The sequence below is a fragment of the Berghia stephanieae genome, chromosome 11 (genome assembly GCF_034508935.2).
Source record: "Berghia stephanieae isolate SIO BIC M18660-M18661 chromosome 11, UCSD_Bste_1.3, whole genome shotgun sequence".
NCBI lineage: Eukaryota > Metazoa > Mollusca > Gastropoda > Nudibranchia > Aeolidiidae > Berghia > Berghia stephanieae.
Genome location: NC_088370.1, coordinates 19627508 through 19641325, shown reverse-complemented (window position 1 = coordinate 19641325; position 13818 = coordinate 19627508). Strand labels below are relative to the sequence as shown.

The following is a 13818-nucleotide window of genomic DNA, read 5'->3' as shown; positions in this document are numbered from 1 at the left end:
AACAAGTAGGGCAATATGTGTAAAGAACACAACGGAAACAAACATAAGATAAAAAGTGTAATTCTAAATTTGCCACCTTGTTAAACGTCGATAAATTTTAAAAAACGTCAAAGATCAAACGAAAACCATTAGAAATCTTTCATTCAAACTTGTTAAAAAGGCAAAGCTAGTTAAAACTCCATTGAGAAAAAAAGAAAAACACCAGCCATAATCATTTCTTTTCACTATCGATACGATATGCCCAGTCAATTGGCTTGAATAGATTATATCTAGTAAAATAGTATTATATAACGTATTATCCAAAGATCGATATTTTATTATTATTATTATCATTATCAAAATGATCGGAGCGATATTTGTACAGTCCTCGGTGGTGATAATATATGTCATGTGTCTAGTTTGAAGGCAAACTGAAAACAAAATTAGCATAATGTTTAACTTACTCCTCCTATGCCCCCCCCCCCCCTCCTACCCCCCCCCCCCCCCCCCCTTGTCGTGGTCGTGTGGATTACTTTGAAGTGGTTCGTTTTGCCATTCATTCGGATAGCTAGTGGGCGGAGAACAGGGCTACAGACGGGTAAGTTGGGAACCTTTTACTACAATCATGATAACAATCAAATTATCAATCGAGTTTGTTTTTACTTTTTGTTCTATTCAATGCGATCTTTAGTAAATTGTTTTCTTTAAATCAATTATTAACTTGTTTAAAATCGTAAAAGGTATGCATCGCATTAAACAAATAAAAAAACCAAAAAAAAAAAATAATAATAATATCCCCCCCCCCCCCCCCCCCCAACCAAACCCTAAAAAACCCCAAACAGACTAAGACAAAAAATACAACAAACCATCAAATCAAAAGAAAAATTAAGAAAAAGACAACCAGAAAATAGAAAAGAAAACAACACAAAAAAAGAAAACAAATAAAACTTTTAAAAAATCTAATAATAATAATAATAATATAATAATAATAATAATAATAATAATATAATAATAATAATAATAATAATAATAATAATAATAATGATAATAATGATAATAATAATAATAATGATAATAATTGTTATGTACCAACCGCAGTACATAAAATAACTGACAGGGAAGACGCTCTTTTTTTTTTTTTTTTTTTTTTTTTTAGACCCAGGCCATCCTATCTAATGACCCTCTTAATTAGTAAAAAATTGTATTTGTTAGGTTAATTATTATGTGTTTAGTAGTAGTAGCAGTAGGAAGGCTTTGGCATTAACTGCTTCTGTATCGTTCGTTATGATAATTTTTTTTTTTTTATTTTTTTTTTTTTTAAAATGAAATAATGGTTGAAATATGCTAGATATATCTCTCGGAATTAGGGTTGCATCATCGGCATACGCGATGAGTTTTTTGTTGGCTTTTCCGGGAATTCTGGTGCCTTTAATTTTCGGGTTTCTCCTAATTTTTTCCAAAACGGTTTCGAGACATAAGATGTATAGTTGGGCCGAGAGAGGGCAACCTTGTCGTACTGACCGACCGATTTTGAAGGGATCAGATACTTTTTGATTGACTATTACACAGCTGGAGGGGTTGTTGTATAGTATTTTTATCCATCTTCTGTAATAAGGGCCTATGTTGTTGTGTTCTAATATTTTGTGTAAGAAACTGTGTTCTAATCTATCGAAAGCTTTCTCTTGATCGATGGACAAAATGTATGCGTGTGTGTGTGTCTGTTTTACGTATCCTATAAGGTCTCTGATGAAGTTTGTGTGTTGTTCTATTGTTCTGTTTTTTATGCTACTTGTTTGTTCTTTGTCTATCAGTTGGGGTAGGTGAGTTTTGATTTTGTTGCTTAAAGTTTTCGCTATAATTTTGTAGTCGGTGTTTAGGAGGGATATGGGTCTGTATTGTTTGACGTCTGTTGTGTTGCTTTCTTTGGGTATGAGGGTTATGTATGATATCTTTTGGCTGTTCGTTAATTGTCCTTCTTTGTGTATTTCTTTAGTCAGTTCTAGGAGGTTTTTTAAGGAGAGGGAAGAAACTTTTGTAGAATTCTACTGTTAGTCCATCGGGGCCTGGGGATTTGTTTGTGTTCATGTTCTCTAGGCTGTGTTGTAGGTCTTCTATTGTGATCTCTGTATCTAATTGTTCTTTCTGTTCGTCTGTCAACTTCTTTGTATAATCGGTGTAGTGGTCTTGTATATCTGTTGATATTTCGCCACTTGTGTATAGTTGTTTGTAAAAATTGTAGAAGGTCTCAAGGATTTCTGTCTCGTTTTTTGTTATTTGCCCATCTGTTGTTCTGATTTTGTCTATATGTCGTCTATTGTGTAGTTCGTTTTCTATTCGTGCTATTGTGTCGTTTAAATCAGTGTAGTCGTTGCGTGTTTTGTATGTGCTTCTTACTTTGTGGCCTCTGAATTTTCTTTGTTCAATTTCTTTCAGTTTTTCTATTGCTTTAGTAACATGTGGTTGTGTTTGTATTTCTGTTTTGTTGTCACGCGCCCTGTCTATGTTGATGATTGTTTTGTACTTTGTTTCCTTTCTGTTGGTTTTGTCTTGTACTTTTCTCCCTATCATTTGTGTTAGCGTTTGTATGGTCTGTTTGAGGGTGTCCCACCATTCTCGGATGTTGTCATTTGGTATGTTGTCCGTATAGTCTAATATGATGTCGGTCATGTATTGTATGTAGTAATGGTCCTGCAGGAGACTGTTGTTGAATTTCCAGTAGGCACTTTTTTGTTTGGGTCTTGTAATTTGGGTGCCGTACTGGGCGTAGACAGCTTTGTGGTCTGTGTAGTCTAGTGTGTTCTCTAGGTGTTTAATTTCTGTTATTGGGGTTGTTTTGGATATGTATATTTTGTCGAGTCTGGATCCTGTGTTTGCGAATGATTTAAAGGTGGTTTCTTTCCCGAGTGGGAATGTTTCTCTGTATGTATCTGTTAGATTGTGTTTTTTCTAAAATTCGTTGTAGTATTTGTTTGTCTATGACTGTTTGTTGTGTTCTATGGTGAGTTGTGTCGCGGGGGTGTAGTGTATTATTGAAATCCCTGCTAGGATGATGGGTGTTGATGGATTTATTTCCATTCTTTTCTCTAAGTCTAAGAAAGTTGTCTTTTTTTCGTCCGTTCTTGAGGCAGGTCCGTAGATGTTGTAAATTTGGAATTTGTAGCCGTCTTGAGTAACGTCTATTTTCCCTATTCGTCCTGTGTTGTCATGGTCGTGTTGGGTAACAGTCCAATTGTCGGAGATTTTTATTATGGCTACTCCTCTACAGTTTCTTTTTTTCTTGTCGATTGTCCAAAATATATTTTTAACTTCTGGTTTGAGTTCGAGAAGTGTTCGTTCTTGTGTGAATTTGTCGTGTATGTTCGTTTCTTGTAACAGTAAGAAGTCTGGTCTTTGTTTCCTTATTAGATTTTTAATGTCTTGTATTTTCTGTCTCATGCCTCTGATGTTGAGTGTTATGATTGTCAATGGTGGGGGGTCATCCTCTTTGTAGGGTGTTTTTATTTTGTATGGTTTGTTTTTAGTGTATGATTTTGTTTGTTCTCTAGAGGTGGTGTGTTTGTTGTATCTAGAGTTGCGTTTGTATGTAGGTATATATGTGTGGACTGTAGGCTGCATGTCTGGGTTTAGTGTGTGTATTGTTTTGTTTAAGTATTGGGGTGTGTGTCTCCCATGTGTCGTGGTGGTCTGGGTAGTGACCTTTCCCTCTCGATGTTTTGGATGGGTGGAGTCTTCCTCTTGAGGGAAGAGCTTCTTTGGTGAGGTGTGTATGCATGTGTTTGTGTAGGTATTGGGTAGTGTTGTTCTGTGATTTTTTCGTGCTCTTGGGCAAGCCCCAGGTGGTGATCGTGTGAGTGAAGTGTGTGCTTTGAAGGGCGATGGTGTGGTTGTATTTTTTGGGGGAGAGTTTTTGGGTGTGCTATTGGGGTTGGGGGGTGTGGATGGGGGTGGGGGTGATGTTGCCCTTTCTAAAGGGAAGACGCTCTTTAGTTGCCAATCATCAAGTAATTATTTATTCAAGTATTTTAAATCATAATATATCACAGACTTAGTAATATTAAACATGCAGTATAGAAATATACATAAACAGAAATATACGTCATGTAATATAATGTCAATGCACAAGTGTAGTTAACTAATGATACGAATGTAATGTATTCTATTAATATATTCAATTGTGACATTATTTAGAAATAACTTAATGTAATTAAGTGTATTATTCATGGAAGTAAATTATTAGTTATTGCAAAGGGCAATAACTCAATAATAACAATACACCATAACAATAATGATAATAATAATATATAATAATATATAATAATAATAATAATAATAATAATAATAATAATAATAATAATAATATATATAATAATAATAATAATAATGATAATAATAACAAATAATAATAATAATAATAATAATAATAATAATAATAATGATAATAAAATAATAATAATAATGATAATAATGATAATAATGATAATAATAATAATAATAATAATAATAATAATAATATAATAATAATAATAATAATAATAATAATAATAATAATAATAATAATAATTTAATAATAATAATAATAATAATAATTATTATATTATTATTATTATATCATATTTTTATTATTATATTATTATATTATTATTATTATTATATTATAATTATTATATTATATTATATATTATATTTTTATTATATTATTATTATTATATATTATTATATATATATTAATTATATACATATATTATATTATTTATTATATATTATATTTTATATTATTATATATATATAATTATTATTAATTATCTATTATTATCATATATCATTATTATCATTATTATTATTAACATTATATTATTATTTTACATATTATTATAATCAATAAAAAAAAAACAACCAAAACAAAAAATATATAAAGGCTTCAATACCTTTATAATAAAACTACAAAACAAAACTATCTAGTATTTCAAGCAAAAATCAATAACAAATTCTTTTCCACCAATCCCCAAAACCTCGTCTGACATTTAAAGCGCTGGGACGAATGCCATGACTGGCTGTGATTACTCATTACTTGTCGGCAACAAATGCATGCACGTTTAAAATTGTAACCCATCCTCTAAATACGGTGTTATGCCGAGTGGGAGAAGCCAAAACGTCTGCTCGGTTTGTGCGTGTCGAATCGATGTCATGCTTGATGACGACTTATGTTGTGTTAGTTGATGACTCGGTATTTGTTATTTTGTTGTTTTGTTGTTGTGTTGTTGTTGTTTTGTTGTGTTGTTTGCCACCTATCTATGAGTAAATCTCACTAAACTGTGTAATTAACCGGAAACATTCAAGGTTTCACATAGATTTGTGTGTTGGCCCGTTCTTCCGTTTAGATAGTATGCAGATGACGTCACTCAGGCCTTTGTTTTGGTTTTTGCCATCCGCGTTTGTGAGTTGTTCTCACTAAACTGTATTAACCAGACTATAAAAGTTCATGGTTACACAGAGTTTGTGTGTTGGTCCATTATACTTCCGGATGGCAATGTTGTGAACTCCTTGGCCAAGCGCATTCTATCTATAGTATGAAGTTGATGGAACTCGGGTATTTGTTATTGTTTTTTGTTGTTGTTGTTGTTGTTGTTGTTGTTGTTTTGCCATCCATATCTATGAGTAAATCTCACTAAACTGTGTAATTAACCGGAAACATTCAAGGTTTCACATAGATTTGTGTGTTGGCCCGTTCTTCCGTATACTTACGGATGGCAATGTTGTGAGTATCTTAGCAAAGCGCACACTTTCTATCGATGGAACGAAGTTGACATCACTCAGGTTTTGTTATTGTTTTTTTTTTCTACATTCATCTTTATACGTAATCACTAGACTGTGTTAATTAACCAGAATCTAAATGTTTAAGGTTACACATAGTTTTGTGTGTTGGTCCGTTATACTTCCAGATGGCACTGTTGTGAGCTTCTTAGCCAAACGCATACTATCTAAAACAGTCAGTCTTGAGCTTTGTTTATATGCATTTTTATGAGGATGAATTTATGATTCATTCGATCATGAACCGTTTACAATAACCAGTATTCTATGATAGTAAATTTCGACTTAACATTGCCTTATTGATATATTTTCCCTTATATTCAACGTCTTGATTGGTCCCAGGTTTGAAAGTTTTTCACCAGATGAGAGTCATTTAAATCGATCGATATTTGAAGGACGCCAAAATTTTAAATACGCGTCTTTCTGAGAACGGCAGTTAACGGATTAATCCCGTTTTCACATTTCTGATTGAATGATATCATTTCGTATAGATAGAATGCGCTTGGCCAAGGAGTTCACAACATTGCCAACCGGAAGTATAACGGACCAACACACAAACTCTGTGTAACCATGAACTTTTATAGTCTGGTTAATACAGTTTAGTGAGACCAACTCACAAACGCGGATGGCAAAAACAATAACAAAGGTCTGAGTGACGTCATCTGCATACTATCTATTGTTATTTTGGGCGGCTATAGATAGTTCAAAGATGACGTCACTCAGGTCTTTGTTATTGTTTTTTGCCATTCGCGTTTATGTGTAATGCTCACTGAACTGTATTAACCCGACTATAAACGTTCATGGATACATACAGTTTTGTGTGTTGGTCCGTTATACTTCCGGATGGCAATGTTATAAGCTTCTTAGCCAAGCGCATACAATCTATATGGTCTTGTGGTATGACACTCGCCTTCGGATCGGAAGGTCCTGGTTTCGAGTCTCACTCAGAGCAACGCATGGGTGAGTACTTGAAAAAGGCTTTTCACTCACATCTCTCACCGTGCTCAGGTGCATAATGAATACATGGTCTTCAACAGCGTTGGCTCTGTCGACAAAAAAAAAAAAAAAATTGTACTATCGCCTGACTGGCGTCATGTCTCGTCTTAAAGGCTCCATACACGCACGGTTTTGATAGGCGTCCGAACCACGATCAGGCAAACCGGGGTGAAAACGCAATGCGTGTGGCCAAATATCTGGCCGATAAACCTAGGTACGGTCGATCGCCCGCACAACCCGCTTTGCTTAATATTTTTCGAGGCGATCGGCGATCGGGGGGCGTGGCAGTATAAAAAATTGGACAATTTTTTTTCGGATTTTCGCTGTTTTGACGTCAGATTCGTGATCAGCGTCGAATTTACAATAGGTTTGATACCAAGAACTATGTTTTTACTCCAAAAATTGATGAAATTAGAAATAAATTTTAATTAATATTGAGGCTATGTGGCCGACAGAAAAGTGCCCCTCCCTGTTTTGTGATGGATCAAGTGGTATGACTCTCGCTTTCGGATCGGAAGGTTCAGGTTTCGAGACCCGCTCTGAGTGGCGCAGAGTTGAGTCCTTGGAAAAGGCTCTTTACTCACATTCTCTCACCGTACTCAGGTGTAAAATGAGAACATGGCCGTTCGTTGTCTTTGTTGGGAAAAAATGTCACATCGCCTGACAGGCGTCATGTCTCGTCTTTCAAGTCTAATATTGCTGTTGCCTTGGGACCCCTTGTAAAGCGCTTTGAGCACGTGGATATTGCGCCAAATAAATGCTGTGTTATTATTTTTTTTTTAATAATATTTTTATAAATGTTGCGCCAGGAAGAGGTAGATGGCAAAAGTTTCGTTCTTGTTCATCGTAAAACTTATAAAGGATTTCATACAAAATAAAAAATAGTTTTCATAATTTTCAATGTAATGATATAATAATATGCCAGTTCTTTTTTTTTTTTTTTTCCTCCTCACCCGTTGACGCGACATGACGGTCGACCTTGACACAGACATTTGGGATTGGCAGATGCCAAAAAGCCTTGGAATGGGGTGGGCATTGTAACCTTGAATTATAATCTACAAACAACGCCCCCCCCCCCCCCCAAAAAAAAAAAAAAGAAAAGAAAAGAGCTGTGTGCGTGTGTGTTGGTGGTGGTGGTGGTGGTGGGGGGGGGGGGGGGTGCGAATGCGAGTAGTCCCGAGGAGTACCCGTTTAACCTGCCACGGGAACACTGTCGATTTGTTTTATAAATAATAATAATAATAATAATAATAATAATAAATAATAATAATAATAATAATAATGATAATAATAATAATAATAATAATAATAATAATAATAATAATAGTAATAATAATAATAATAATAATAATAAAATAATAATAATAATAATAATAATAATAATAATAATAATAATAATAATAATAATAATAATAATAATAATAATAATAATAATGACGATAAATAAAAAATCTTTATTGTCCACAAAATGGAAAAATTTCCGTGGTCTACGTTGCTTTTAAACTTAAATCGGATTGCAAATGTATTGATGTTATGCGTATTGGAAAAAATACTCACGACATCTCCATCGGGGTATAACATATTAACACACAAAACTGCAAACGCGAACGTTCATTGTCTGATTGATATAACTTAGTGATAAGTTAATTATAAAATGCTGTCTAAAAGCAATAACAACGGGTTGACTAACGTCAAATTCATTCCTTCTATTGATGCTCTGTGTTAAATTAAAATACTCACAAAGTCCGCCAGCCATAAATATCACCCAGCCCAAAGATCTACATGGAACCTTGAACGTTATAGTCTGATATATTTTAATGAGAACTAATCATAAAAATGGGTGTCAAAAAACAATAACAATGAGATGAGTGACGTCAATTTGGTTCCTTCTATAAATATCCAAGAACTTTACTCACTCCATCCGCTCTCTCCTCCTTCAATACATATGAATCTATTCTCTCATCACTTTTTTGTGCGGCTATGCATGTGATCTTGTGAAATGACACTCGCCTTTGGATCGGACGGTACTGGATTCGAGTCCCGCTCTGAGTGGCGCATAATTGAGTCCTTGGAAAAGGCTCTTTACTCGCATTCTCTCACCTTGTTCACTGTAAAAATGAGTACCTCGCTGTTTACAGCGTCGTCTCTGTCGGGAAACAATTGCAATATCGCTTAACAGTCATGTCTCGTCTAACATGTTTTTATGTTGGCCAAAGACCCTTATAAAGTGATTTGAGCACCTTTATTGAATATAGCGGTATATATAGCGCAAGTAAATTTTTCTCTCTCTCTCTTTCTCTCACTCCCTCTCTCTTTCTCTCTCTCTCTCTCTCTCTCTCTCTCTCTCTCTCTCGACATGTTAGATTATTATAGCTATTGCTACATATGATGCGAATATCTTGGACGGTTATTGATGCTATGAGTTTAGGTAAAATGCTCGCAACATCCACCAGTCGGAAATAACGTACCGTCATACAAAACTACGAGTAACATTGAACGTTAAAAGTCTGATTGATATAATTTAGTGAGAACTAATTACCAAAATGACTGCCTTAATACAATAACAAAGAGTGGAATGATGTCAATTTCGTTCCTTCAACAGTCTAATTGATATAATTTAGTGAGAAGTAATCACTATTGTGGCAAGACGAAAGATAGAATAACAGACAGTAACTGGGATCGGTTCTGTCGGCCACATAGCCTCACTATTAATTAAAATTTATTTCTAATTTCACCAATTTTTGGAGTAAACACACAGTTCTTAGTATCAAACCTATTGTAAATTTGACGCTGATCACGAATCCGACGTGAAAACAGCGAAAATCCGAAAAAAATTGTCCACTTTTTTATACTGCCACGCCCCCGATCGCCGATCGCCTAAAAAAATATCTCCCGTATGTGGGCAAAAATCATCTGCGATAAACGCAGGGATGGGGTCAAAGCGATAGGTCATCCGTCCCGCTACCAGCGGATGTCGGCGTCTATGGGGGGCTTTACATGTTAAGTGTTGGTTGTTGACAAGGGAACCCTTGTAAAACGCCTTGAGCATGTTAAGTGGATATTAACGTAGCCATCGTTATGTTATTGCCTGATACTGAAATCCAAAAGGACTGGCAGTTCGACGTCATTATTTGTTTTTGCACCGTCTAGGGAGTTGTCGTTAGTAGAGCTAATGGAAACAGGTTATTTCATTGGTTGAACGACTGAATACAACTCACGATTTGTTTTCTTTTGTGGCAAAAGACTGGCATTTTGACGTCATTATTTGGTTTTTGCACCGTCTAGGGACTTGTCGTTAGTAGAGCTCATGGAAACAAGTTATTTCATTGGTTGAACTCTTGAATACAACTCACGATTTATTTTCTTTTGTGGAAAAAGACTGGCATTTTTTGGTCAGTGTCAGGCCATAACTTTACGAAGGCCACGATATTACAACCATCTAAAAGCTCAAGTCGATGGGATAGAGATAGTATGCGCTTGGCAAAGATGCTCACAACATTGTCATCTTGAAGTATAACGGACCAACACACAAAGCGATGATTTTGGTGATGATATCCTTGAACGTTTATAGTTTGGTTAATAGATAAATCGAAGATGACGTCACTCCGGTCTTTGTTATGGTTTTTTGTCATCCACATTTATGAGTAATTCTCACTAAACTTTAGTAACCAGACTTTAAACGTTCATGGTTACACTTAGTTTTGTGTGTTTGTCGGTTATACTTCCGGATGGCAACGTTGTGAGTTTCTTAGCCAAGCGCATACTATCTATACAGTTTAGTGAGAATTACTCATAAACGTGGATGGCAAAAGGCAATAACAAAAGACCTGCGTGACGTCAACTTCATTCTATATATTAAGCATCGAGATCACTCCGACTTAAAATGGTTTTCAATAGGATTCAACAGTCGTAACGTCACTTCCTTCCTAGTGACGCATGGTAACTTAGTAACACTTGCTCTAAACTATCGGAACAATGGCGGACGCCCGTATGAAATATTTCTCCGGCAAGCATAAAAGCGTATCCAGAGGGAAAAAAGCATAAATTTGATCATGTTTTGACTTTTACACATTCTGATCACAAGGCATATGAAAAGTTCTAGCCAGCATGAAGAATAAAAAGTAATGATTTTCTTTGTTTAGAACCAAGATGGCTGCCGTTGCCGGGTGGCGTGACATCAGACTACTGAATCCAATTGATAGGTCACAAAATTTATGGTTATGCGTTTCTTTCAGCTCTTGAGTAAAAGGTTTATTACTTGACTATTTGACTTTAAAAACAAAATTACGCCCTTCCGCCATGACACCATAAGATCCCGTCGCCTAGGCATTCCATGAAGGAATATTATAGATAATCCATCAAACAGGATGTCCGATGTCAACAGGAATCACCCATATTGTCCAAGTGAGCATACTGGGAGTTAATAATCTTGCCCAAGGAATAAAAAAAACCCACCAAGAATCACCAATATTGTCCAAGTGAGCAAATGGGTGGGTGGGGGGGGGGGGGTAATAATCTTGCCCAAAGTAGAGAAAAAAAAAACACAAAAAAACAACGAAAGTGCCTGAAGCGGGACTCGAACTCAGGTCCTTCCCGATTACAGTGCCATGCTTAACCCTCTCCTTACCGCCTATTGGAAAATTGTCACTTTTGTTACGATGCAACCGTCACTTTTCTCATCCAGATTTTATTTCTTTTTGCTATAGGTATAAAAACATGACATTTTGTAATAGGGTTCATGTTGTCGAACAATATTTTGTATAGAATGTGTTTGTTGCTTTTCTGTTTGAGTAAGAAATGTCTGTTTTTTTTTTTTTTTTGTGTTGGGTGGGTGTGAAGATTTGGGGAAAATTCTGAAAATGGCAGGTACGGAGAGGGTTAAACATTCGGCCACTTTGCCGATATCATTATAAATTCAGATATCAATTTATTCACAACCCTATCGGCTTTTAATTCCCCGGTCGTTTTACGTCCCGGCTAGGAATGTTGATGCAGCAAACGGCAATTAAACTCGTCATTTAAAAAAAGCAAAACCAAAACAAACGAAACAAATATAAAACAAAACAAAACACAGAAACAAACAAAACAGCACACGAATGAAAAAATATTCTAAACGTGATATTGATATTACGAATATAACTTTTCATAAAGTAACAAAAGAATGGCGCAAGCGAAGTTAAACCTCGCATTAGAAATAAATAAATAAATGAATAAATAAATAAATAAATAAATAAATAAATAAATAAATAAACAACAACAAAGGAATTATTCCTGGTTTCTATAGACAGTATGCGCTTGGCTAAGAATCTCACAACATTGCCATCCGGAAGTATATCGGACCAACACACAAAATTATGTGTAACCTTAAACGTTTATAGTCTGGTTAATACAGTTTAGTGAGAATTATTAATAAGCTTGGGTGGCAAAAAAAAAAACAATAACAAAGACCCGAGTGACGTCAACTTCATTCTTTCTATAGCATGAAACGGACTATAACAATTGCTTGCTACTCTGTGGAAAGGACGCTAATCTATCGCAAAGTCCTTTATGAGTGTGTGTGTGTGTGTGTGCGTGTGTGTGTGTGTGTGTGTGTGTGTGTGTGTGTGTGTGTGCGTGCGTGTGTGTGATCATTAATGTTTTTGTTTTTATTTGATAAAGCATTCTGTCACAAAACGATATTATGTTGTAATGATTTAAGTAACTGGACCTTTTTCAATTTCACGGAAGGTACTTTGCAATGAAATATCGTAATTCAGAAAAGTGAGTGGAGCAGGCACTTATGTTGGTAACAACAAGATATGAAGTGAGTAGAAAAGTGCCAGAAGACAATAGAGAATAAAATTTTTTTTCGCGGCGGTGGTGGGGTTTGAACCTGCGACCTTATTGGTACGACAACTCCGCCTGGCAGGTGAGAGCGTGGCTCTACCGGGTGAGCTATCCACGAACACAAAAATATTCGTTTCAAACCCAAAGTCATTTCTAGATCCCTCTCTCACCCACTTCTTGAGATCGCCGATTCGTTCACCACCATCGCGAAGTAATTTTGACCAGCAGTTAAGCTTAATAGCCAATATTCTCATCACAAACATATAACATAGAAACGATTGAGACATGGAGTATGCTCCGGTGTATGGGGTGAATTTTTAATTCAGAAAAGTGAGTGGAGCAGGCACTTATGTTGGTAACAACAAGATATGAAGTGAGTAGAAAAGTGCCAGAAGACAATAGAGAATAAAAATTGTTTTCGCGGCGGTGGTGGGGTTTGAACCTGCGACCTTATTGGTACGACAACTCCGCCTGGCAGGTGAGAGCGTGGCTCTACCGTGTGAGCTATCCACGAACACAAAAATATTCGTTTCAAACCCTGCCAGGCGGAGTTGTCGTACCAATAAGGTCGCAGGTTCAAACCCCACCACCGCCGCGAAAATTTTTTTTATTCTCTATTGTCTTCTGGCACTTTTCTACTCACTTCATATCTTGTTGTTACCAACATAAGTGCCTGCTCCACTCACTTTTCTGAATTAAAAATTCACCCCAGACACCGGAGCATACTCCATGTCTCAATCGTTTCTATGTTATATGTTTGTGATGAGAATATTGGCTATTAAGCTTAACTGCTGGTCAAAATTACTTCGCGATGGTGGTGAACGAATCGGCGATCTCAAGAAGTGGGTGAGAGAGGGATCTAGAAATGACTTTGGGTTTGAAACGAATATTTTTGTGTTCGTGGATAGCTCACACGGTAGAGCCACGCTCTCACCTGCCAGGCGGAGTTGTCGTACCAATAAGGTCGCAGGTTCAAACCCCACCACCGCCGCGAAAAATTTTTTTATTCTCTATTGTCTTCTGGCACTTTTCTACTCACTTCATATCTTAATGAAATATCGTCCTATCTAGATAACAACAAGCAATTCTTATTGCCGCTTTGAAACTACATAATTCGAGAAGGTTTTAGAGGAATAGTTTTTTTAAAAATGAAACCGAACGTCACAAAACGAAATTAGACGTCTAATGGGATGAAATTTATGGAGAAAA

General features: G+C 35.8%; 1 protein-coding gene across 1 annotated transcript in view; it reads left to right on the top strand.

Moving 5' to 3' along the window:
• Nucleotides 1–530: 530 nt before the first annotated feature.
• LOC144957101 (uncharacterized) overlaps nucleotides 531–13818 on the top strand; it is a 74761-nt gene continuing 61473 nt past the window's right edge. The window contains exon 1 of the mRNA XM_078888067.1: nucleotides 531–577. The gene's annotated coding sequence lies outside the window, so the exon portion shown is untranslated. The remainder of the gene's footprint in view (nucleotides 578–13818) is intronic.